General features: G+C 46.3%; 1 protein-coding gene and 1 non-coding gene across 2 annotated transcripts in view; one reads left to right on the forward strand and one right to left on the reverse strand.

Moving 5' to 3' along the window:
* Positions 1-27295, reverse strand: part of LOC126531404 (cell adhesion molecule 3-like) — a 486943-nt gene that overhangs the window by 327466 nt on the left and 132182 nt on the right. The gene's annotated exons all lie outside the window — the stretch shown is intronic.
* Positions 16747-16819, forward strand: TRNAT-CGU (transfer RNA threonine (anticodon CGU)). Its single transcript has one exon. It is a non-coding gene; the product is annotated as a tRNA-Thr (tRNA).

Consider the following 27295-nt stretch of genomic DNA (forward strand, 5'->3'; position numbering starts at 1 on the left):
TTATTACTCTGTTTGTATCAATAAGAATCACAAAGAACGGAAGCGAATAGGAAAGTGTTTGTCAGCCTACAAGTTTACATAGGTGTTTGCTCTTGGGAGTTGATAACTTGTGCTCTGGACACGAATGCATCGGCTACATTCAGTCATTCAATAGGTTGCTGACAATATTTTCTGGCCTGGACTTGGGGCCTGACGCACTGTCGCGATTCAATCACGCAGGAAAGACGGAGAGAGAGAGCGAACACAATCAATGTCGGACGCATGATGAAGGCCCCATGTTTCCGTGAAGTGAAACCCTGCAACATGAAACACACAGTGCGGAAAGGGAGAGTATAGGCGAACAAAGAAACAAGATAAGCCCACCTCATACGAGTGTGTCTTACAAGACGAAAAAAAAAAGCATTGCAAGCAAATGGGATAAATGTTTCTTCAAATCAACCTTTCTGTTACCACTTCCTTTTTGTATCTTTTGCAGTGCTTTATGCTCAAAGAGTGCGCTCAGTTTGTTTTCGGTGGAACAGCCTACACATATGGCTGCTATAATTGAGGTTTGGCAGCGTATAGTGGCACTGATTTGTTTCTTTGTAGTGTTGTTCGCTAGCAGAATGCTTCTATCTTGTGCTGCAGAGTTTGATGCAAGTTGTATGGAGTTTCGAGTGCACAGGCCTGTGCACTTGCGAGTGTTTGTCTGTACCGTCGCGAAGAAACCAAAAAAAAAAAAAGAAGCAGCGGAGCATGGACTGGAACACAGCGTGACTGGATAGGAACGATGGCGGAGGGGGCGTAATCGAAATCAATGAATACTCTTTCGGCTCAATATAAGCCGGATGACTATAGGTTCACGGCACCGAGAAGAAAACAAGCGCGGACGTGGCTGCATCGAGAAACCGCGTGGCGTTGCCCAGTTTGTGTGTTGTGTCAGGGTGGCTGAGGCTAAGTAAGATGAATGGAAGGAGACGCAATACAATATAAATGGTCGGCAAAGCGGGTTGAGCGTGAGGAAAGTATATATGTGGTCTGTCTGGATGGGCGTTCTCCGTAGAGGTGCGCTTTCTTTCTCACTGAGCGGTTACAGAAGCTGAGACAAAAGTTTTACTGCTAGCATGAATGCAGGAATTTATAGCCTTTGACAATGTTTTATAATTCTTTTATGAACACCTTAGAAGCCTCGAGCATGGTATTGAGTTAGGGGGACACTACGATCACATCAACATGCAAAAAGAATAAGTATAACACGCAAAACAAGACATGCTCGTAAAAACATTCACACAACAAACATTATTCGGACGTAACACAACACTATTCCCACAATGAAATAGGATGCTAGGTGAGAACAGTCAGTACTAAAAGTACAATTAAATATGTTGTGTGCTTAACCAAGGGAAAAAGGGTTGCAAACGGTGACAATGACTCCTTTATTTATTTTCCCATCAATAAATAAAGAAAACCACAAAGATTCAAAGAAAGCAAACTCACTTAAAGAACATGGTTAAGGGACTCAAACGCCTAGTAACAACAATATGCATAGGAAAGAGTAAAGACTCAAGAAGCACTGAGTGAATACAAAGTTTTACAGTTTCTGGCAAATATATAGACATCTGCGGCATGCAGACGAAATTATCAAAGTGAATTTGGATGCTGGCTTAGAGGTGCGGCGTTAGATACCCCTTTATGGTCCCTATACGTAACTTTCTCAGGTTAACGCTTTATGACACATCTCGAATTGACTTTAATTACTTCGATACGTTCAGTAAATAACAAAGTTAGTATAATGAAATACATTATGTGGCTGGTCATATTACAGTTGCAGCAACAGTTTATACCTGAAAAAAATTTATCTTTGCAATTTGCTAACGCAAACCGTTTAGTTTACTACCATGCTATGTGGAAATGTTTCTTAGGCATCTAAGTGTAGAAGTTCCACCTTCAGAACTAGGAAATAAGGGGCATTGTCGCATATTAGTTTTTGTTCCGTTGGTAATCTTGCATTGTTTTCTTCTTATTTTGGCGCAAGTCATCAATGAGCTGACTGAATATCGACAGCGCATAGCATTTTTTCATTTTCCTCCAGTCATACGGTTAAAACCTTGAATTTCTTTGAAGTATTATACGGATTCTGATATCCTTTACTGTGGTCTTAAAATGACTGACGCGGTTATAGGACTTCATTACAGCAGAAAGAAGAAAGAAAGTTCTTCAAGTCCGCAAATTTTTCATCTATCATACAAGTTGGCCCAGCGCAATTGAGATATGTAAGCTACAGTTTATTGCAGTCATTTACTTTGTTGTTTCCTTTATAGGGAGTTTTTTGATATTGAGGCAGGCGAGGAGGACTCTCGTCAGCTGCAGACAAATATTACCTGTAAATGCGGCTGGCAATTGCTCCACCAGAGCACCACTAATCAAGCGCGGAAGAGTCTGCAGTCCGTCACAACGCGTACCGGGAAGACTGACGGCGAGGGCAAGTTCTACCGGGACGCTCAACATGCTGAGTGTCATCAAGGCAATTTGGCTTGCTAGCCCACATACACAGTTCACCATTCACGCACCAGCTGTGTGTCACGAAGATATTAGAAAGTGTTTCAGAAGAGCTTATACATAATCGCTCGGGCACAAACAAAATATGGCCTGCTTTCCGGCGAAATGTGTATGTTTCCTGCCACGAGGAGTCGCACCTGTTTCCCGAATGCGTGTCGTGAGTATCATTCATTTTCGGTCATTTCGGTAATTTTCGGTAGCTGCAAATTGATGTCATTCTTCATTTAATCCTTTTCACTTCCGCTTTAGGTATTATCGGTAATAATGTTAGAATACCAGCAGTTCGAGGACTAAGCTGCCCCGATGCCTGAAATTTCCCGGTCACGCGCACGCAATTGAGAAATCCATACAGGAGCGGGGCGAATGCCCCTTTTACTCGAATTCGGTATGAAAGGCGCTTGGTACCAAATGCATGCGTGCACGGCACGGGCGTTACCACTCGAGAAGGCTGCTACATTTGCAATAATTCGGTATTGATTGATTCTTTCGAGCCTTCTGTATCATGCACCGTTTTCGCGTCTCGCACTGTGTAATTGCTCATGACGCCAATTCGGGTGGCGTGCGGAGAACGCCATGTTTGTTCTGCAGTTCGTGGTATCGTTATTATTGCGTCCGCATACTTTCTTTCCGAAAGCGTTATTGTGCTTCTATGGACACTTGCTTTATTTCAGTTTTTTGTTTGTTTGTTTGTTTTTAGGTTGATTGAAACACCAGCTTTCGTGCGTTTGTGTTCTACGAAAGCTTACGATTGCCGTTCTGTTGGGCCTCCGCAGATACTGTGCAATTTATTGTCGCGCAGCATTGTAATGCTTATATAGAATGTAACCGAGGTTCCACGTACTAGGTTACTTTCAGATTATCTTTCTACAGCCGCCTATATAAAGCAAGTCTTCTGCGCTTTCGAACACCATGCGGCAAACGTCGTCTGTTCGTCATGTAATTTAATGATATATTATCATGAACGAATGATTAATGAATTGACAAATTAATATCAGAACAAAAATTGGTTGATTGTTCTGTAGTTGAACGACATGTTATAGTTTACCAAAATATAAAGGGTGAATTGCAAATATGTATTCTCTTTACAGCACTCCTGAGGACTCGCATGATGTTCTCTGTTATTTCTGCTATTACTTGTCAGTGACGATTTCTGAAGGCCGCTCTAAATTTTATCGAGCAACTCGAACGAGCTTCGAGTTGTTGCGTGACATACTTTGCCTGCGGCACAGCAGTGCCTGTGTGTTGCGCGCTACATACGAAAGGCGCTGTTGATTTTGGTAAGGTGCCAGGGACTTAAATATACTTTGTGAATATATTTATTGTGCATGTGCGACTGAGTTTATGTGCTGCTTATTTATTAATGGGGCCACTGTAGATAGCATATTTATCCCCAAACACCTGAAGTAGCATGCCAGGCAAACTGCCGGGCCATCATCTCCAGCTTCTCATTAAAGCGAGCACTTGTGTATAAAAATACATCCGATACGACGTGCACGCGGCTTGCAGAAGCTATTCGACGGTACGCACGCGATGCCGCTTCTATTTCGTCAGGTGGCTTTACTTTCTACTGACCTTCGACTGCCATTCCCTCAACGTTTAGGGATTTACAATTTCTTAATGTATGTTTGGAATTGTCCAGTATTCCCTAGACAAATTCCTCAATTGCCATTCACGGAAGTTGAAATACTTTCGCTCCATCTTCATTTCTGTAGACCTGCTATAAATAGCGACGCTGCCGGCAATTAAAGTTGCTATTTTCGTCAGGGTTTTGCACTGCCGCCAACACAGCATATTGTATGTCACAGAGTGTAGGATGCATCTCATGATCGCAGCCAAAGTCTATGGCCACGAACTTAAAAGGAAACAGCAAGGGGAGAAGCACTGCAGTGACACATGAGGCACTTAGACGTAACTGTAGCGACCGGAGTGTTGAGTCCACGAAAATACTTTTCACAGAGGTCTTTCATCACCCCCTGTCCTGCGTTAACCAAATTTACCTGATACCCACCGATTCTCTCATTTATGAACTCGAGAACATTTCTTTCCTTCGGTACCCGCTCTCTCACTTGGGCAGATCGTTTGTTTGCTGTACGCGTTACGCGGTCAATTCAAATCCACTTCTTTGCCTTAAAATGTTCTTATCTGCTCTCGTTTGAGCCGGCATTCATGCCCTATTTTTTAAAGATCAATTATTTTTCCATTTCGCCGTTTGTTGCCTGACGCATAGTTTCCATCCGATTGCCCTAGTAAAATTCGTGTTTCCACATGTTACACTTGTACGGCAGTGGACGTTATCGTTAACTCCCCTACTTGACTTGGACGTGAAAGCCTATAACACATTAGCTACTGCAGTACTTGTCCTGAAGATTATCATACTATAATTAGTGATTATTTGCAACACAAATTAAAAAAATGAAACCGTTCATCGCGTTTCAATCAAAGGCCGCAAACCACATGTAAATTTATAATATAAATGTCTATAATTTAGATACCACGTACTTCCATTCTACAGCCTTCTCTACGAAGCAAAGCTAGTCCCATGCTTCGGTCTAAACAGCTGCAGCATTTATATATTACTCAGACCCTACTGCCGACTTCTCTGAATAGAAGTCGGCAATGGCCCATGCAGGTACTGAGTTTGTATTTCTACCCCGCATTAATACGGCAGCACTAGTCTCCATGTGCGCTGGTCGCGCTGACCGAAACAATGCCCGGGAATACACTGAATTATTGTAAGCACCGGGGATTCGAGGCGCAGTTGGACGATAATTGCATAGGCACGGCTATGACGTCTCACCGTCTAGACCATCCATTATCTATGTTCTGTTGTTTCTTGCACACGGGTACCATGGAGCTGGCGACGATGCCCGAAGCCAATGGTGAAAACAAAAGAATAAAGAGGATTGTCTGGCAGCTGTGTTTGCCAGCGTATACGAGTGACCTATAGCACTACATACAGTGCGCGTAAATAAAAAGCGAGTCATACAAAGTGAGGGAAAAGCTCTTGCAAGGGATTTGTTGCTCTTTGATCTCATTCTCACTACAGAATATAAGTTACGCTATGGGATTTGGATTGCAGGATTTTGATATGAAGGGCAATGATTATGCTTGACTGAATGTGACATAAGCCTTTCTATGGCGGACTGTCAAGCTTTCAGCTTTCTTCGCCACCGTGGAGTGCACTCTGCCTATGAAGTGGAGTAGTCACAATGAAAAGAAGAAAAAAAAAACAAGATGTTGTAGACAGCGTGGGCGAGCAGCTACGTAAAGAAAACAGGTACGCAAGAAGACTGAACTGAACGGCAGTGCGGAGATCAGAGTTTTGGGCAAAAGCTTTTTATCAGGCATACTCATTGCTGAAAGTGTCGGCATTCCGAAAGAGTGCATGAAATAGATGTATGTGGTCGTAGACGTGACGCGAAAAGCTTTCGCCGACCAATCTTTTCGAATGTGGTAGCCATATTACTGTGACCTGACATAATAAGAGGGATGAATATAAGGTGGCAAAAATGCTCAACGAATGTTCCCTGTTATCTAGGACAATGAGCTATGCACTATCAATCTCTGTGAAGCGTGCAGATACCCACCCGTAAAGTCTACAGACAATGTACAGGCCAGTCATATATACTAAATTCTAATTTCACACCCTTTGCATACGCTGTCAATTTAGACATAGCTTAAAGCTATGGGGTCTCACACGTGCTCTTCAAACAAAGGAATGACAACACAGTAGTGCAAACAATCACAAATGCATTTATTGTACTTTTCATAGGCTAATACCTGCTAGCCGAATTGCTATCCACAGAACATGCCGATGGCCGCACGACAAATCTAGGAAGTCGGACTCACACCGCGACTGGATATCGAGCGAATATGTTCGCCTCATGCTGGACAGCAACGCCTGGTCGTTCGCGTGTGTGGTCATGCGCATGTTGGCACGTTCCAACGATCGCGTTCGTCCACTCCGGTGATCTGCTCCTAGGCCTCGTGAGACGGTCTTGTCGAAGCATGGATCGGCGCGCGCGCGGAACGAGAGCCCACTCCTATTCGCGCCCTAATAACCCCGCCGTTAGGTGGCATTAGCAGCGTAGCACTTGCGTCATCTCTGATAATATGCTGCAACCAGACCGACTGCCGATAGCGCTAAGCTACAGGAGACGCGAGAGCCATGTGGGAAAATTATCAGGGAATTCGTGAGAGTCGAGCATGCCCACAAAACACAGGTCCGTGTCTGCATTTAAAGCCATGCCATCAAGGCTTCCTCTAATGTAATTTACTCCACCAATATCTGTAAGTTTCCTAATCTGATCGCAGCACCACAAAAAGGAGGAGGACGGTGTTGGCTACAGGCAGATTTAGCCTCGCAAAGGCATGTCAGCAATTGCTCCGCTTGGGCGTCTCCTTTTGCGTCTGTTATGGTAAACATGCTACGCTGTTAAATTTGGCTTACGCATATCACGTCTTTGACACCCAAAATTGCGTTTACTTTCTCTTGGCATCTGTTTATCCCATTTAACAGACCTGCACTTGCATGCTTGGTGCACTGTATGATTTGCCGAACTCATGTTGCAGACACACATAAAAAACGAACAAAAATATCAGGAAGGAGGCATTACTTATAACTGTCCAGTCGCATATACAAGGCTATAATCTTCACAAAGGAAGCTGTATGCGTCATATCTCTTTCCTTCTGAAATAAACTCACCGACGATTACGATACTCCCTAATGCGAAATTTGAGCGTAGCTCTATACGCGTTTTCATTTCGCGATATATTGGGTGGCGCGGACAATCTGTCTCGTGCGGCACGTTGCGAACGAGCGAAGTGTGGCACGACTGCCTCGCTAATCGGGAGATCGCGAGAAGTAGCGCGCGGATGTCGACGAGTGGACCCGATCCAGAGAAGCCGCCGCAGACAGACCTCCACTCATGCAGCGCTTTGTTATGACGCACTCGCCACATGCCTTCTCGCTGGCGTCATCAGTAAACAGACGACGCGCGTTACTCTGGTGCTATTTCGGAGCGATCGTCGCCGCGGAAATGCGCATACACACTAGCAGTAAATGGCGCGCGGTGCGCCGCCGACGTTAAAACACAACTGTGGCAGAGCGGCCAAACCAACTGGTGGCATGCCACTACGGAAGTCACGTGACAGCATGAAACTCTCGCCTCCACTTCATAGACTCGAGATGTCGTGTGCTTTTTATTTCGTCTGCTGAGAGATCGGTGCTGGGCTTACGTTATTCGTCCTTCGTTCTTAACGCGAGTCATGTCTTGTGAAGATGACGATGTCGTTGCCACTGATCATAATCATGCTGATGTGCTCTTTTCTGTTGCGGCGTCGCCGCCTTCCAAAGTCAAGGAGAATGAGGCACTGGATGTCGCCTCCGCATATTTGTCTTCAGGGTCCGTCTTGTCGTACAGAATTAGATATGGCGCACTGTCTCCTGAAACCTTTCCATTAGCAGGTCTTGGTTTAGACTCATTATTGTAAAAAAGAAAACATTCTCAAATCACGACAATCCAAAGAAGTGCGAACAAGACCAAACCAAGCAAACCAAACATGGGCGAGCGAGAATTGACGTTAGCAGACGACAGTATGAAACGACCTGTGGCCAGATACGAATACGCATCGAGCGGTTGGGCGCGTCTATATATGACACTAGTTTCCCGCACGCATATCACTGAAGGGCCCACACTTCGTTTAAAAAATTCAGCAGATCACATCGTCTCTCAACCGGTAGGTTAGTCAAAATCTGATTGCTGAAAAGGTAAGGCCCAGAGCACAGCGACGTCGGAGGCTGCTCACAGCTAGTTCCAACTCTCGCATTGTGAACGGAGCCTCGATCGGAGAGGATGATAGCAGCGGAAGCGGATTGGCTGTGCCGGCTGACCTGCCGAAAGAGTATATTTGAGTAAAGGCATTCGACAAGCGAGCCACTTGCCTAACTTCAATCCTAGGGCTTCAAGTGGCTTGATTGGTCGAACATTTTCAGCAAGGTTATTAAAGACCCACCATGTGTACTGGCGTGAAGACCGAGGGGCTTGCACAAAATGCTGCCCATTGATCTCTTCTTAATTACTTTGTGCAACGGCGAATAACTGCGTTAATTGTGTTATATATTGTCTTTAGTGGTGGGTCGCCCTTCGTCCTCATCAGCCTTGGTTCCGTTCTTCTACGGGCAGCGTATAGATTTCTTAGCTTTAAGCTTAAGATCTTTGAGCTTTTAGCAACCTACATGCTAAACTTCAGCATGTAGTGTGCTCCGAGAGTCATGAAGCCGCTTTTTTAAAACTCGATAATGTACATTTGTATATAAACCTTTTTGTCATCTCTTGAACGTCGATCAGTATCTCTCTTTCCGCCGACACCTGGCACGAAACCATCCATGGAACCTTCGTGGCCATACAGATCCGCGACTACACAACAGGGGCCAAACGCTGCGCAGAATATAATCAGTTGCATGGTATTCCTTTAACCGCTTCACAGACGCTTCGCTTCTCAGATGCCAACATGTGGGGTGGATCTGCATTTTTTTTAATTATCATTTTTTGTGATTAGAACACTTGCTCTCTTGGTTATGCCGCATCGCCTGGACAGTTCGCGCTGCATGCAGCTTCCAATATAACTTTGCGCTCCACCGTTCACCGTACATTGCCTTAGGCACATCGGTCAATCTTTGCATGCTGCTGCACGTTTCATATTTATTATCTTGAATCATGTACACTGTGTATCTGTGATGGTTGAATAGTGGTAATAATGCCTTACAAGTGCTATCGCATGCTGTTACTTGTTTCAAATGTCATATATTGTTTATATTACAGTGCCGTATTTAAGCCACTCCTTCTTAAGGCTCAGTACTCAACAGTGGCGCCTAACAAACAAGCAAACAGACAAAATGAATGAATGAATTAACACTCAACTTAATATAGCACAGGCACTGCCGAGAAAACCCTAAATGCTCGCACATTTGTAACTACGAAAAGTTTGGTCACAACGCAACGTAAGGGGAGACGCTTTAAGCCAGAAAAGGAGCAGTCATACGGTAGGCGTCAGCTCCACCTCGAACACACCACCATGAGGTACTTGTGACGTCAAAGATTGTGACGGCATGCTGGTAGGAGCTAGAAGCGTACGCATAAAAGAAGCTATTACATTGTTCGGTAAACTAAGCAAGCGAACAACTGTGAACTTTTAGGGAACAACAAAAGAAGTATTCCGGATAGATGCAAATATCTTGACGCCTGAAGCGTCAGCATGGTGTAATTAGCGTCCGTGCGGAAGCGAAATAACAATAATATTAAAGAAGAAACAGGGTTGAGGTTGATTTTGTTTTGTAATAATTAAGCAATTTCTCCGAGAACATACAAAGAAAGATTTTAGAAATAAGATGGCAGAGGAGAACTCGTTTAATCTTTCTTTTGAGCTCCCTTTGATCTCCAAGAAATAAAAAAAGTTATTGGTAAATTATAGTATTCTGACGAGCGATGCGTTCATTTCAAAGCGACGAGGCTGATTACTCAAAAAGTATGGCGTTAATCTTGACTGGGAGAGAGGCCGGCTAAAGTGTATAAGAATTTACCATTAACCTAACCGTAGATATGCAGAGGACAAGTAAGAGACCGCAAAAAAGATCATCGATGGCGTCACCAATTCGTGGGAGTGGGTGCAGTACCATAGGTGTGACTCTGGTTTAGTTAAGATATATAGAATAAATAGTTAGTTAAGTAGATAGTTAGATAGATAGATAGTTAGATAAGATAGAATTCGCAGAACTGTCAAAACTGATAAACAAGACGAAAATAAGGGATGTTCGAAATTATAACGTGAGAACGACTGAGGAAGCTGTAAAAATTGGACGCAATCTGAAATCAGCGAGCAGGAAACTTGGCACAGGACAAACCAAGATGTATGGACTGGAAAATAAGCAGGGTAATATCATCAGCAATCTTGAAGGTATAGTAAAAGCAGCAGAAGAATTCTATACTAATCTGTAGAGTACCCAGAAGTGCCACGATACCTCCATTTGAAGCAGTAATGAACACGTTGCAGAGACTCCTCCTATAACTAGCGATGAAGTCAGAAGGGCCTGCAAGACATGAAACGGGGAAAAAGCGGCAGGAGAAGATGCAATAACAGTCGATTTAATCAAAGATGGAGGAGGCATAATGATTGAAAAACTGGCGGCTCTCTAAACGAAATGTCTATCGACTTCATGGCTACGAGAAAACTGGAAGAATGCTAACATTAGACTAATCCACGAAAAGGGAGACGTTGAAGAATTGAAAAATAGGCCCATTAGCTTACTTCCGGTATTATATAAAATTCTGCCCAAGATAATCTCCAATTGAATAAGGGTGACACTCCACTTTAGTCAACCAAAGGAACAGGCAGGTTTCAGGAAGGGACATTCTGCAATGGATCACATCCACGTCATCAATCAGGTAGTCAATAACTCCGCAGAGTACAATCAACCTCTCTATATGGCTTTCATAGATTACGAAAAGGCATTTGATTCCGTAGGGATACCAGCAGTGATAGAGGTATTACGTAATCAAGGAGTACACGTCGCTTATGTAAATATCTTGGAAAATATCTTCAGAGATTTCACAACTACCTTAATTCTACACAAGCAGGAACGTACCTTTGAAGAAAGGGGAGGGATAGAAGAAAGGGGGATAACTGAGGGGCCCGCTGTTTATTATTCACATCATGAGAAGCCAACAAATATACCAACGACAACATATCATGAGAAGCCGTCACGTACACGAGCCACGTTGGGCAGAAAGAATGTTCCACATCCACCGCCAAGGCTTGCGAGTAGTGGCGCTGGCTAACACTCCCAAGGTTAGTTCTAGTATTAACACATAAGAGAGAGAGAATGAAGAGGAAAGGTAGGGAGGTTAACCAGATATGAGTCTCCGGTTTGCTACCCTACACTGGGGATGGGGGATAGGGGTTAGAAAGATGACAGAGAGGAAAACGCAAAAAAAAAAAGGAAAAAGAACACGCACACATGGAGGCACACATACACAAAAGGCGTTCCAGTTAAAGTCGTTCACACAGGCCGGTCGATCGCAAAAAGCGCAATAGCGCTTGCACGGCCTTCTTCTGTGACGGTAGGTCCTTTCGATGTTGTAGAATTCTTTTTTCGGATAGCGCTTGGTCGTCCAGTTGGTCAAGTTCATGGCGAAGGCGTGCCCTCTGTGTACTGTACTGTGGGCAGGCACACAAAATATGGCCAATTGATTCTTCATGGCCGCAGTGGTCACAGGTTGGGCTGTCGGTCATCCCTATGCGGAATGCATAGGCTTTAGTAAAGGCAACGCCCAACCAAAGTCGATATAAAAGCGTGGCGTCTCTACGGCGAAGCTGTGATGGCGCTCGAAGACTTAGTGTTGGATCAAGTGAGTACAGTCGCGTGTTTCTTAAATGTGGCTCATTCCATTGCGACGCGGTGCACTGCCGAGCAAGTAGGCGGAGCTTCCGTGCTGCGTCAGTTCTAGAATGAGGAATTTGGACGTGGCGCTCCTCAGTATGGGCTGAGCGGGCAGCGTGATCCGCCCGTTCATTGCCGATAATCCCGCAGTGACTTGGAAGCCACTGAAAGGTTATCTCATGGCCTGCTTCACTTATATGTTGCAACGTCTCTGTAATATGGAATATTAGTTGTTCGTGTGGTCCGCGTCGTAAAGGTGACAGTAGAGACTGCAGTGCCGCCTTCGAATCGCAGAATATTGTCCATTTATGTGGTGGTTCATCACCAATGTGATGAAGGGCAGTAAAGAGCGCTGCGAGCTCTGCTGCCGTCGATGTTGTCGCGTGGGTCGTCTTAAATTTGATTGTTGTAGCTTTCGCTGGTATGACGATTGCCGCCGCGGAGCTACTTGGAAGGACAGATCCATCAGTGTAAATATGCGTAGAATCACGGTAATTCTCGTACAAATGTAGTAGCGTGAGCTGTCTAAGGGCTGGCGATGATAGATCAGCTTTTTTCGAGATACCAGGTATTGTGAGGTTGATTTTTGGCTGAGCGAGGCACCATGGAGGAATCGAAGGTCTCGCAGCCGGGGTGAAACAAGCTGGCAATGATTCATCATGTGTGGTTATCGTCCGGCTGAAAGATGTGTGTGGTCTGTCCGCTGTTAGGGAGGCCAAGTGGTGACGAGGAGTCCTGGTCAGATGCCTTATATGGGTCCTGAGTACTTCAATTTCAATGTGGGTTCTGACAAGGTGATCTCCAGCGATTCCTATTGTAGCCACTGTTGAAGCACTCTGAGGCAGGCCTAGACAGATCCGGAGCACTTGACCCTGAAGACTTTGTATTGTGCGTAGATTTGTTTTGCCTGTGTTGTTTATTGCTGGCAAGCTGTATCGCAGAAATCCTAGGAAAAGCACCCTGTACAGTTGCAACATCGCACTTGGCGACATTCCCCAGGTCTTGCCAGCGAAAAACTTGAAGAGGTGACAGATGCCTGTCAACCGTTTTTTCACGTATGATACGTGTGGGCTCCATGACAAGTCCCTGTCGATTATGACACCTAGGAACTTATACGATCGGACCCGTCGTATTATTTGGCCATTTATCATTACATTGTAGTTGGCCATGGGTTTGCGCGTAAATGGCACTAGTGCGCATTTCTCTGAGGAAATTTCCAGGCCTCGATTACGAAGGTAGAGAACAGTTTGTGTGGCGGCTCTCTGAATTCTCGCTCGCAACTGTAGGCGTGTTACTGCAGACGTCCATATGCAGATGTCATCCGCGTACATTGATAGCCTGACTGTAGTTGGCACGTGCTCAAGGAGAGCAATTAGTGTTAGATTAAATAACACAGGGCTAAGTACACCGCCCTGGGGGACGCCGCGGTAGCTATAATGTAGACAAGTATGGCCTTCTTCGGTGCTTACAAAAAAGGATCGCATGGATAAATAACTCCGTATCCATTTAAACATCCGACCACCCACTCCTACCTCTGCGAGAGCAGAGAGGATGGCTTCATGCGTAACGTTGTCATACGCCCCTTTAACGTCGAGGAATAAGGAAGCGCAGAGACGCTTACGGCATTTCTCATGTTGAATGTAGGTGACCAGGTCGACGACGTTATCGATCGATGATCGACCACGTCGGAAGCCCGCCATGGCATCTGGGTAGGTGTTGTGGTACTCCAAGTACCACTCCAGGCGTCCTAGGACCATCCTCTCCATTACTTTGCCGACACAGCTCGCCAACGCGATCGGGCGATATGATGAGAGTTCCAACGGCGACTTGCCAGGCTTCAGCAGTGGAACAAGGCGACTTGTCTTCCAGGTTGTTGGTAGTGTGCCATCTCTCCAAGATTCATTGTACACCTCAAGGAGAACTCCTCTCGCTCGCTCACCCAGGTGGCACAGAGCTCGGTAGGAAATTCCGTCAGGTCCTGGGGCTGATGTGCGGCTACACAAAGCTAATGCTGCCTTAAGTTCGTGGATTGAGAATGGTAGATCCATCCGGTGATCACGTGGTGGCGGACAGTTACTCGAAGGCGATAATATGTTGGTAACTGTGAGTTGGCCGGATAATCTGGCGCAGAAATCCTCTGCCACGTCAATCTCCGATCTCTTTTGAGAGAGGGCAAGCGCCTTGAATGGGAATCGCTGTACGGGGAGTGTCCGGAGACCACGCACCGTTCTCCATAGTTGCGATAAAGGCTTGCGCGGATCTAGCGACTCGCAGAAGGCAGTCCAACGTTGCGATTCGAGCTTGGCTAACCGGCGCTGTATCTTCTTTTGCGTGCGCCTTGCGGTCCGTAAATCGTCCATTGTTTTCGTACGTCGGTATCTTCGTTCAGCACGTCGTCGGATTGCTCGAAGTCGTTCTAGTTCCACATCAAATTCGTTCAGTTTCGAAAAGCATGTGAGAGTGCGCATAGTGTCTTGCACCGCGCCCTTGATTGCCTCTTCCAAGTCGAAAGATGGATTGGCGTCGCAGTGTTCTTCCATAATAGACTGAAATTTAGGCCAGTCCACTCTTTGGATCGTATCCCGTATTTTGGAAGGGGACAATCCTCTGATCTTGATGTACGTGGGGATATGGTCGCTTCCGTGCGTCTCTATGTCCGCAAACCACCCTGCACGTCTGACAAGGCTTCGTGAGACGAAAGCCAAGTCAAGACAGCTGCTGTAGGTGGAGCCACGTAAGAAGGTAGGACTTCCATCATTCAGCAGCCAAAGTTCATTACTGGAGGCGAAAGATACCAGAGCTCTCCCTCTTGCGTTGATCATCGGACTTCCCCAGAGTGTATGATGGGCGTTGAAATCCCCAGTGATGACCCAGGGATTGGAGGTTGAGGAAAAGATGTCTTGCAGTCTTTTGTAATCAAATCGACTTGACGGAGATAGGTAGGCGCCGACAAAAGTAAAGGCCAAATTCTTTTTCCTTACGTTTAGGCATATATATTGGTTATTGTCATTAGGTGGTACAGGCTGATGAGTGTAGGTGAGGTCACGGCGAATACACACCAAAACCTTACTGTTTTCATAAACAGTTGACGACATAAATAATTCATATCCGGAAAGCCTGATTGTATTCGATAAGTTCGGCTCGCAAATGACGATAATTGGAAACATATTGGCGTACACGAAGCGACGGAAATCCGAAAGGCGCGCTCTGAGTCCGCGCGCATTCCACTGAAAAATAGCTGCTTGTCGGACCTCTTCCCTAAAAGACCGTGGCTGTGGAGCCATGATCTACTCAAGGGTTGCAAGCACCGGACTCAGAGCGTCCAGTACTTGAAGCGCACTTCTGGCAGACGGTGTGTGCATGTTGCTTAGCAACACGCGAATGGCATTCATTAAAGGCCTAATAAGTGCTATCACTTGCTCATCTGTTTTCCGTGACTCCTCGGATACAGCACCTTGCTGTACTGGGGGCGGCTTCTTTTGCGGCTCTTCTGGCGGTCGTGTACGTGGAAGTGGCGGCCATTCCTTTGTGGAGAGAGATCTGGCAGTTTTCTCCCTTCCAACATCGGTGTTCGGAGGGCTGGAAACTTCCGCTGGTGATGCTGCTTGACGAGTTGACTGTTCCGGAAAACTTGATGTTTTCCGTCGTGAAGACCTTCGACGGTGACGTCGTCTTCGCCGTACTTTCACAGCAGCCTCTTTGTGTGTAGAGCTGTCTCTGACCATTTGTTTAAGAATGGTGATCTCTTTCTTGATCTGGGGACAGTCTTTGGAAGAGGCGCAGTGATCACCCTGACAGTTAGGACACTTCAACTTGATTGCGCTGCAGTTGTCTTCTGAGTGGGGTTCGGCACATCGAGGGCACACGGCCGAATTTCTGCAGACACCCTTCACATGGCCAATCTTCTGACAATTGAAGCATTGCATTGGTCTTGGAATAAATGGTCGAACCTGGTGGCGAAAGTGGCCGACCTTCACGTAGGGTGGAAGGCAGTCGCCTTTGAACGTTATTCTCACACAACGTGTGTTGCCGAGGCGACAAACATGCACAATGACGTTGCGTTCACTTGCTGGTTTTATAAGAACTGGGAGGTCTGCATTAGGAATTTCATTGTCAATGTCATAGATGACTCCTGTTATTGTGGCACCATTCGTTGGCATGATGGATCGGACCTTGATGTTTCCCAGCTGCGTTACATGTTGTAGTATGGTCAGCGCGCTCGGGTTCATCACATCGATTGCCAGGATGTTTCGCCTAGTGTTTATCCTGACATCCTTGATCTCGTTTGGCACAGTGTTTTCGAGATACACAGAGAGTGCTTGCCTGTTGAGGACGCGCAGGTTGTCGGTAGCGTTCTGTGGCACAAACAGGATGGAGTGAGGCCATCGTTGAGGCGCTGTTTTCACAGTGTTCGAGCTGGACGCCGAAGATGAGTTGATCATTCTTCGTTTGGCCTTGCGGTACTGGACAAGTCGAAAGCCGTCTTCCGAGGACTCGTCACCTGATGCGGAGTACAGCTCTGTGTCCTCGCTACCACTCGATGTATTTCCTCGCTTCCTCGAACCGATGTCCGCGGGTGAACGGGAACCGGGAGGGTCCTCGGGGTGTTGCACATCCATCACCGCGATGGAGGGGGCGGTAGACCCCACAGGTGCAGTGAGAAGTCCTGAAAAGCACGGAGACGGGCGAGATGTGTTCCGCAAGAGAAGCACTTCGTCTTCGTCTTCCATTAACACATAAATACCCAAGAAAGTGGATGGGGAAACCGCGCCGCGGTAGCTCAATTGGTTAGAGCATCACACTCGTAATGCAAAGACGTGGGATCATTCCCCACCTGCGGCAAGTTGTTTTTTCATCCACTTTCATTGCCATTAATTTATAATTTCTTTCATTCAATTAGCAAGTACAAGTAATTTTCCCTATGTTTTCCTTGATGTCCTTGCTTCTTGGCTTCTTACTATACTATAAAGAAAGGGGTCACACTAGGAGACACAATTTCTCCAATGCTATTCACTGCGTGCTTGGAAGAAGTATTCAAGCTATTAAACTGGGAAGGCCTAGGGGATCGACAGCGAATATCTCAGCAACCTTCGGTTTGCAGATGGCATTGCTCTGTTCAGCAACACTGAAGACGAGTTACAACAGATGATTGAGGACCTTAACAGAGAGAGTGTAAGAGTAGGGTTGAAGATTAAAATGCAGAAGACTAAGACAATCATGAATAGCCGGGCAAGCGAACAAGAGTTCAGGATAGCCAGTCAGCCTCTAGAGTCTGTGAAGGAGTACGTTTACCTAGGTCAATCAGAAGGAGCCCTGACCATGAGAAAGAAATTTACAGAGAAAATTGCCGTCTAGAAGTTTACGCAAGCTGATAGGGCGCTCTATTAATATTTGTGCGTTCATTGTACGGGCTAATTATGCAAATTTTGTCCTTCATTTTCTCATTGGCTATGGAGAAAAACTACGTCGGAAGATTCTCGGACTACGTTAGGCCAATTTCTTCCAAATCGTTTTCGGCTGCGAGTCAGACAAGTCACTGTCCTACTCAGTACTGAGCAGCTGTCGCTTTTCATTTCGTTCAATTAACTGTGGCTCTCTCGAGCAAATCTGCGAAAGAGACCATTTACATTGCCCACGCAGGGACATTCACCCGAAGATCGCCGTGGAGAAGAAAAAGAAAGGAATATTGGCTGGCAGCGACTAATTTACGACACATTCCTTCCCGGCGACCGAGCGCCTAATTTGGGATCGCGGTAGCCGTGGGCGACATTTCTCCAGATAGGCTCGCACGCAAAATTATTCAGCCGTGGACTATAACAGGGCTGGCCCCGTTGCACAGACAGTCGGGATATAAGAAACGCCCCGATCGGAAAGCTCGTTTAGGAATTTAATATCTCCTCCATTCCTCTCCACACTTTCCCACAATCCAGCGCTGGCCAGCAGTTATTAATTACGCGAAATCCTCGAGAGATATTAGAGTCTCTGTGGTATATTTTTAAAACATCCTTTTCTGCTGTTTCTTCGCTCCAGGTCGTCTGCTCGGCGAAATATGGTAACGAAATTAAGGCCAGACGTGCAGAGTGAGCGTTTTTGACAGCTTCTCCGAGATAAACGCGATTAGGGCGTTCTCTCACATTTGCATACGAAATTTTTACTGCTTTTCCTCGGAAGGTTTATTTTTTATTCAGTGCGTGAAGGGAGGGCTAGAAGTTTGCTTAAATATGCAGTTAATATTTACACAACGGAAGGTATCTCACCGCTTAAGGTGGCCGCGGTAAATGCGATGACGAAATAGAATGTACGCACATAGAGCACTATAGTTTGATGGGATCACTTCAAGCTGACAGTAATTTACAGTCTCTGACAGCGTACTGGCAGCACTCATTCCGTGTTCGATGAATGAAATGCCGAGTTCAGCAGAAATAATGTGTTGACCATTGCGAATGGGGATAGAGTTCTCGCTCCTATAGACGGGAGGAAACCTTCACGGTAGCCGAAGTTCTTTTAACCCAGGCTTATAGCAATCATGTAGTGGTCTTTACCTCTAACTATAATCGTACAGCTACCTTTTTCTTAATGAAATCAAATCTTCGACTGCCAGATCTACTTCTCCAGACGCCCAGACCACGTGGAAGGCGTAGCAATAGCTACTGCTCTGCGCAAACTAAAGACTTTGCCTCCGCAGAATGTGGTTGTCCTTACGGACTCAAAGGCCGCATTACAACAAGTATACCATGGTTTGCCATCCCTCAAGTTCCCACGCAAATCACTAGCCATCGTGAAAGAACTCTACAACAAAGGCTTCACAGTAAAGTTTCAGTGGATTCCCTCCCACATTGGTATCTCAGGAAACGAAAAAGCTGATGCGCTTGCATACGCAGCGCTCTATCATCCTCCCAAAATCAAGGCTCCAAAGAGTAATCAAGTGCAAAAATCTGACATTCGAAATCACTTTGCGTCGCTTTGGGTTCCACCGCATATGCCCTGCGTAACCAAGAGATTGCACCGAAAGGAAGCCACACTTCTATATCGAATAAGGACAGGATCTGCTAATACACCGGCCTGGTTATTTAAAACGGGGCGAATCAATTCTCCGAACTGTACGGCATGCAACGAGACATGAGACATTGAGCACTTTTTGTGGTCCTGCCAGCAATTCCAAGATGAAAGAGACACTCTTCTGAAGAATCTGCAAACAAGGACCTTCCGCATGCGCGCCTGCAACACCTTATATTTCCCGAGGGATCAGTTATAGCGCGCAAAGAAACTTCACGTCTCCTCATCGATTTCTTAAGAGAGACTGGTTTGATGGACATATGGTGAAACCCTTCAGCGGTATTGTGCGAGACGCTCAGGCGGAGCAATTTCCGGCCTTGTTCGCCAGGCTAAACCCGCCTGTTGCTACAATTCACCACCACCACCACCACCACTACTTCTCCAGCGAAAAATTTCTCGGCTGGCCTTGTTTCATAAAATCTTTTTTTTACCCATCACTAAAAAAGTGAACGTCTTTTCCAGCCTTCCTACGTATCATATCGCACTGGCCACCAGTTCAAGGTACCCATCCCCTATTGTGGCAGTAAACGTTTTCTTCGACTCATTGCTGCCAAAAAACTTGCAGCGAGTCGAACCACCTTTCCCCTTCCATTGCCTCAGCTGTGGTCGCGCCATCTTTCAAATCAGCACTTATTGACTACCTAACCTATAGCACCACTACTTTTGTTTAACAACTTGCACTCTGTACTTTTGTATTTGGTTTTATTTTTTGTAATAGCACCAATATCTTTGTATGGAAATCTGCACTCTGTACTTCTGAATTTTTTTCTATTTTAGCATTGCACTCACCCCCTCTCTAGCGCTCTTCCGGGCCTAGAGGGTACTGAAATAAATGAATAAATAAATAAATAAATAAATAAATAAATAAATAAATAAATAAATAAATAAATAACTGTGTTCGTTCCTTTGATGAAAATTATGTGTTAGCTCTTTGTCGTTTGTTGCAAAGCTTCGCTGGTCGTCCTCCTTCGCAGAGTAGAATGGACCATGTTTTCTTGTGTTTGAAAGTATCGCTTGACACGGCTTGAATACACATAAAAAGCGTCACCTTCGTTAGAGCAAATATAAGGCTCTTTATTGAAATATTGTATCTCTAGATAGGGCTTAAATTTTCACCCCGCCGAAGAGCATGCCTATGTGAGCTACAATATGTTTATACAGGGTATCCCAACTATATCATGCACCAAGATTTAAAAATATGCAAATGCTACGTAGCTGGACAGAACCAAGGTAAAGTTGTTTGCCATCGCTTGGAGGTACTCATGTTATCTTTTGCCTTCCACCTAATTACATAACTAGGTGTAAGAAATTAATAAGCTTGGATATTATAATTAGATGAAAAGTGCCAATGAGAAAATTGTAGAGCAACGTGATAAACTTGCTATATAGCTTTCTGTTGCTCAGTACGCGCTACAGAGAAGGTTTTTTTTTTTCCAAGTGTAAAAAAAGCCCGCGAATACAGACAAAATTGCAGCGCTACTGGCCGCTCGAGGCACTTTGCGTGTATTCGCCGGCTCGTTCACGCTCGGTAAAAAACTTTTGTGTAGCACGTATTCAGCAGCAGAAAACTCTATTGGGAGCTTTTCATGTTGCTTTATACTTTTCTCATTGACATGTTTAATCTAATTAAATGCAGCGAAGAAGACAGGTGTGTGCTTCAGGCGCATCGTCTGTGCCTCGATTTAGAACAGAGGTCGCGCCCTCGGTGCCTCACGTTCGATTAACAGGCCTGCCGGTGTATCGTTCTGACTTGTTAATTAAATCGCGTTACATATTTAATTGAGGGTGCTAGGTTTTCCCAACCCTGGAACTCCGCAGTCAAAAGTTGCCGCCCATCATGTCTGACGACGCTAGCCAAACACCACCGGCGGCCTCGCCCGCCCTTCTATTGTTCTGGCTCGCTGCACCGATGGGATCCAGTAATCTTGAGCAGCTCCGACGAATTGGCTCTCATCCTACAACGCGTGGCCGTCCACAACAAATTGGATGAGCGCACGTCCTATCGTCTTGTCCGTGTAAATCTAGCGCTATGACTTCAACTCATGCTCACAAGTTGATCAACGCAGTGTTCTTCCTTTAGGGCGCTGCGAACATGTGGTTCCGCGACCACGAGTCTGACCTTCGCACCTAGTCTGAGTTCGAGACGAGCTTCATGCAAGTTTTCGGTGGCTCCGTGGTGCGAAAGCTTCATGCCGAAGTGCGCTTGCGCAACCGTTCCCAGTAGCCCGATGAGAACTTCACGAATTACATAGAAGACCTAGTCGACCTTTGCAAGCGCGTCAATGCATCAATGACCAAATCTGGAAATATCCGTCATATCTTGAAGGGCATCGAAGACAATGCCTTTCAAATGTGCCTATCAAAAGACCTGCAGATCTTCGTCAAAGTCGCTCATCTTTTCCAGAGTTATGATGAACTACGCAAGCAACGTTCAATGACTCGGTGTTTTTGCACGCAGGGTGCCTTAGTTTCGAGCTTAACCGCAGTTCCCGATCATGGCCTTCGGCTCAGCGAGATCAAACTTCATTTGTGCCGAAGTCGCTTGGCAGCTGCCTCTACACACTGCCGTTCCAAGCTCTACACCATCTTTGACTCCAAACCTTTGGCAACTAATACAGGAGCAAGTATCTGAGGTCATTCTGTTCTCGCGTGTACAGCTGTCGGCGCCTGTGCCTATAACTTACTCCTAAGGTGTAGGGCGGACCGTGCCACCGACGTTCTCGTCATCAATGCCCGCTTTATTATAATGTCCCCCGGCGTTTCCCACCAAGTTACCAGCCAACACTGAACCATGGTGCATGCACGACAATCGCCCAGTGTGCTTCTATTGTGGTATCCCTGGTCATGTGCCACGGTTCTGTCGGCGTCGCCAATGGCTTCCCCGATTTGACCAAACTATGACCTCATATGCCCCTTCATATCTGTTCTTCTCGTCGCCTCGTGAATCACATCCTAATTCCCTGCCCACCGCCAGTCCTTCTGCCCATAATGGCCGCTCGACATCTGCAAGACGCCGTTCGCTTTACGAATATCGTCCTCCCACTTCTATCGAAGAGGAAAACTAGTCGCCGCAGTTCCAAAGGCAATAACTGAGGCTGTGTACATCAGCACAAGGCCTAACTCATCTCAGACGGACGTTATCGAAGTATCTCTAGATGGAATTGTTGCACTTGCACTAGTTGGCGCAGGAGCCTCCATTTCTGTAATTACTGAAGAACATTGTCGCTCGCTCAGAAAAATAATGATACCCTTGTCTGCCCTGTCACTCCGTATAGCAAGCGCACAGCACATTACCCCCCTTGCTGCATGCGCTACCCGCTTCACCATTCAAGGACTCACGTACACAGTCGATTTTGTTGCTCTCTCTTCATACTCATACGACGTCATTTTGGGATTGGACTTCCTTTCCGATCACAAGGCCATTATTGACTGTTCTCGCGCCGAAGTCAAATTTTTGCCGTTTCCTGATGCCCAACTAGATAACGATGATGATTCCGGTGACAAGGTGCTCGTTGCTGACGACCTTAGGATACTTCCGCACACATTTTTGATTGGGACTGCCTGCTCCGACTGTGTTACAGATACCACTGCTCTTTTTACACCGTCGCATATTTTTGCTCACCGACGATGTTATCTTCCCTGTTATCCCTGTCAATTGGGGCTTCATTCATATGCTTGTCTCCAACGATTATGCTTCGCCCTTTGCGTCGCGGTGAGTGCCTTAGACGTATTGAGTCCATTCGCTCGATGACCATCTTCGACGAACCTCTTGATGGCACCTGCTCCGAGATCAATAAATTGGATTGTTGCCCTGCTTGCCCCTGTCTACGCTGGGCGTTTTCGACAGTTCTATGGATACCAACCTCAGCCCCGCACAACGTTCCCAGCTTTTCTACCTGCTTAGCAAGCACTTCTTTATACTCGATTCTCAGCAGGCGACCTTGCTGCCGCATATCGACGGTGTACCACAAGATCGATACGGGCACCCACGCGCCGCTGCGCCGACGACCTTATCGCGTATCCCCCACAGAGCGCCGTGTCATTGAATACCAAGTCAGTGATATGCTTCAGCACGGAGTTCAACTTTCTAACAGTCTCTGGGCATCCCCTGTAGTCCTTGTAAAAAAAGGAGGGTCCATCTGGTTTTGCGTGGCCTTTTGCCGTCTTAAACGAGAAGAAAAAGTGCACATTAACCGCGGGGCCCCTCGGTTAACTCCCTTTTTTCTCGTTTATTACACAATGAGGGTCTCGAATCCGGCAACATTGATGACTTCAGGTAGCATGCGTGGGTTTATTGACCAGTTGCCTTCACCCAAAAAGATCACGTACTTGTGAAGCCTGCGGCAGAAAGGATGTTCCACAACCGCCGCCTAGGTTTGTGAGTGGTGGCGCTGGCTAACACTCCCAAGGTTAGTTCTAGTAGTAAGACATAAATACCCAAGAAAGGGCCCGGGGAGAGAGAGCCACGGTAGCTCAATTGGTTAGAGCTTCGCACGCGTAATGCGAAGACGTGGAATCGTTCCTCACCTGCAGCAAGTTGTTTTTTCATCCGCTTTCATTTCCAGTAATTCATAATTTCTTTTATTCATTTAGTAAGTACAATTGATTCCCCCATGTTGTCCTTGGTGCCAATATTTGTTGGCTTCTTATGATACTATTGCCGTCTTAACAAGATAACGCGTAGATGTCTATGTCATTTGCCATACATTGATGACGCTCTCGATACTTTGCAAGGCGCGGCGTAGTTTTCGTCGCTGGACTTGCATTCTGGTTATTGGCAAGTGCCCATGGCTCCGGCCCATTGCCCAAAATAGCTTTTGTAACACCAGACGGCCTGTATGATTTTAAGTTATGCCGTTTGGGCTTTGCAATGCCCCTGCTACTTTTGAACGGATGGTCTAAAATGGAAGACGTGCTTATGTTACCTTGATGGCGTGGTCGGCTTTTCTACTGATTTCGCCTCTCATCTGTGCCGTCTCGAGCAGGTCTTGCAGCGCTTAACTAATGCAGGCTGCAAACTTAATATGAAGAAATGTCGCTTTGGAGCCTAGCTCGTACCAAACTCGTACACGTCGTTTCGAAAGACGGCATTTTATCCGATGCTTCTAAACTTCGCGCTTTCACCGATTTCTCCTCATTCGTCGCATTCCTTGCAGAGTAGCATGTAGGCGAAAATTCGCTTGCTAGACACTGTTTTTTTTTTTCAATAAAGAGCTTTCCCTCTCTATGCGATGCAAAACATAGAACACATTTAGTATGCCTGTTTCTTAAAGAAATGTTTAAGTTGCGTTGATTGGAATTTTCGCTTTGCTGTCTTTAATAGCCAAGGGCCGAGCAATTTGTGGATTTAAAAGGTCGGTGGCAATAGACTGTGTGTAGTTCTTTTGGTAACAGCCATCTATGCGTAACCATCTATGACCCAAAGTACAGGATACGAGCATTGTGCATTTTATTTATGACATTACGCCGGCATTGGAGGGCGGCCACCGTCACTGGTAATCCAACCAATGACATCGTCCTCGGCATCTGAACGTCATTTCCACTAGCGCATTGTGGCAAGTATTGTGTAAGTCATGCTTTGTTAGATCGATATATACTACTCTCTTTAAGAGAAGAGTGCGGAAAAGCGATGCATGGACAGAGAAGCCAGAGAGGTTAATTACATGCAAGTTTCAATTGTTTTGCTAATGCGCACACGGTTGATAAAAAGAATGTTGACTAAAACGATGGAGGACGGAGAAAAAGAATTCTGCAGTATATAGGCGTTCACTGAGTCCTTCGCGTCGCAAAAAGCACGTAATCCTTTCACCGTCTTCTCTGATGGAATGATATGTCATATTTATGTTCTGCACAAGCGGCGAAAACTGGGTGAGGGGGAATATGTTTATGACCTGTCAGCTCATCATTTTTTCTTTGTAATAGATGTTGCGCAGACGGATAATGGATATCTACATTTCTGGAGCATCGCTTCCGACAGAGGCCGGTCGTTCAACTTGTGGGTCACTGTAGGAAGCGAAAGCTTTTGTTCATAATATCACGGGCACTGGCATGGAATGAGACAGACTGGATAGTTCCCGCTTCACTGCAGTGGTTGCTGGTTGCAGTGTGGTCCATCACTATGCGGAAGGCATAGAAATTCGTGAGTGCCACGCCCATCCATAGCCTGCGTAAATGGGTCCCATTCCTTCGATGGAGCCCTTGTAGTAATCGAAGGCTTAAGATGAAGCCAAGGGAATTTAGCCGGATAGGCCTGAAGTTTAGCTATCTGATCAGAAAAGCGAAAATTTTCAAATGCTTCCCACAATGTACAATGAGAACCGCAATAAGAAAGAACATAGGTTGATAGTTATCCGAACAACTGTTAGAGAAAACGCTAGTGAAGCATAACAGATCAAAACTGCAAGACATAGCCTCAAACCTCAAAGAAGCAGTTGGATGAAGTAAACCTTTTTTTTCTTTCAGGGCTGCCAAATCTAAGTTGAACCAGTGCGAGCGTTGTGTCAGCGAGTTTCCAAGAGTGGAGACCGGTGCAAGAAGCGAGTGGATACCAAAGCTGGCTAATTCCGTGATCAAACAGGCGAAACGCTGAGTTTTCGATGGGCAGTACGACTCCGCCCTCTGCCTCAGGCACCAGTCAAAGGGATAAGCGCTAAACCCTCGTCGGCTTTTCCCCATGCGCAAACACGGCCCCTTCTACCCTCCCCGGCGGGACGACAAGCTCTGAAAGCGCTGCTCCTCCCCACGTTGGCTTCATCAGTGCCGTGAAGCCGTTGCCGTTGTGAAGCACCCGTCTGAATCCAGCGGGGATGCTATTCTGGACAGTCTCAAATTCCGCCGTACTGCCGAATTCTGTAATGGTGGCGTTTTGAGTCAATCAAAGAGGTTGTAGCGGCCCTCCGGGCTAGATAGAGCTGACAAGATGACGAATTTAGCAATATCTGGTATCTTACAACGTCTATGCAGAATAGTAGCATGGCCAACGCCAGTTTCAGTGTTCGCGCTGTGATGGGAACACGACTTCGATGCAGTGGCAAATAGGTGTTTCCAAGCTCCGCACCACCACTGATGTTGCTCGCGAGGCCCTATTTGTAGGAGGATCCAAGTCTTAGCTCTGGCGTTTTTCTAACATCCAGGGAATATGCGCTGAGCCTTGCTCCCGTTGCGGTTGCAGGGGACAGTGGCTCTCACTTTCGCTTAAAATCCGTCATAGTGAATGTAAGTATGTAGTCCTTATTAGTTCAGTTGTTGTGTCTGCACGCGTTCTGCGCCGCTTTCTTCTCTTAGGCATCTCTAGTGCGAAGTCGCTCTCTTTCTCTTGGCTTCAGTATTTGTTTGTTCTCTCTCTCTCACACAGAATGCTTGTTACTGGGAATTTGCGCACCTTGGCAGGCTTCTAACCACATTTTATGGTATTTGAAGGAAACAGTGTCCGGACAGGCAAAGCCATTCGAAATCGCTAGTGTAGCAGCTTGTCTATTTTAATATTTACGCCCAAAAAAAAACAATCGAGAAGAGAACTTCCTGCGCATTGTCAAGTGACGGGGGGCCAGTAGTAGCAGAACAAGAATCCCAAGACCGTATCACTGAGAATCGCGCTGCATGCTTGACACTTGTACATGGCATTTCTAATTCGAGTGATTTTTCGGTCGCTCTTTTTTGGTCACGCACACGCGCTATTATATATATTGTAAGCACTATTAACGTACTTCGTCGTTTTCATTTGTACATAGCCATCATCATCTTCACTGTTCTTCGACTTCTTCGCGCGTGAGCTGGGGGCGTTGCCTTTGGTGGAATAAACAGCGCTGGACAACTTGATCGGTCTCGGTATTATAAAGTGGTGGAGGTACGTCAAGATCCCGACGTCCTCTCGCGTTCCCGTCCTCCCTGGAGCTCCGTTCCGGTCGCCGCCTGCACCCAACTACCCCTACAACAATGGACACTTCCGACCCCGGCCCTTCCGGCGCCTCAAACCCTACCACACAGACGACCCCACCTGCGGCGCCCTCTTGGACTGTGACGAGCCCTCAGCGCGATCCCCCTGTCTTTGCGGGACTCCGCGGTGATGACGTAGACGATTGGATCGACCACTACGACCGCGTGAGTTCTTGTAACAAGTGGAACGACACCCAGAAATTGAGGCACGTCGCCTTCTACTTGACCGGTGTTGCAAAGACGTGGTATTTCAACCACGAATCCGACATCGCGGATTGGTCCACGTTTACCTCGAAGCTGCGGCAAATCTTCGCTTCCTCGTCTGGC

This window comes from Dermacentor andersoni, chromosome 5 (genome assembly GCF_023375885.2).
Source record: "Dermacentor andersoni chromosome 5, qqDerAnde1_hic_scaffold, whole genome shotgun sequence".
Taxonomy (NCBI): domain Eukaryota; kingdom Metazoa; phylum Arthropoda; class Arachnida; order Ixodida; family Ixodidae; genus Dermacentor; species Dermacentor andersoni.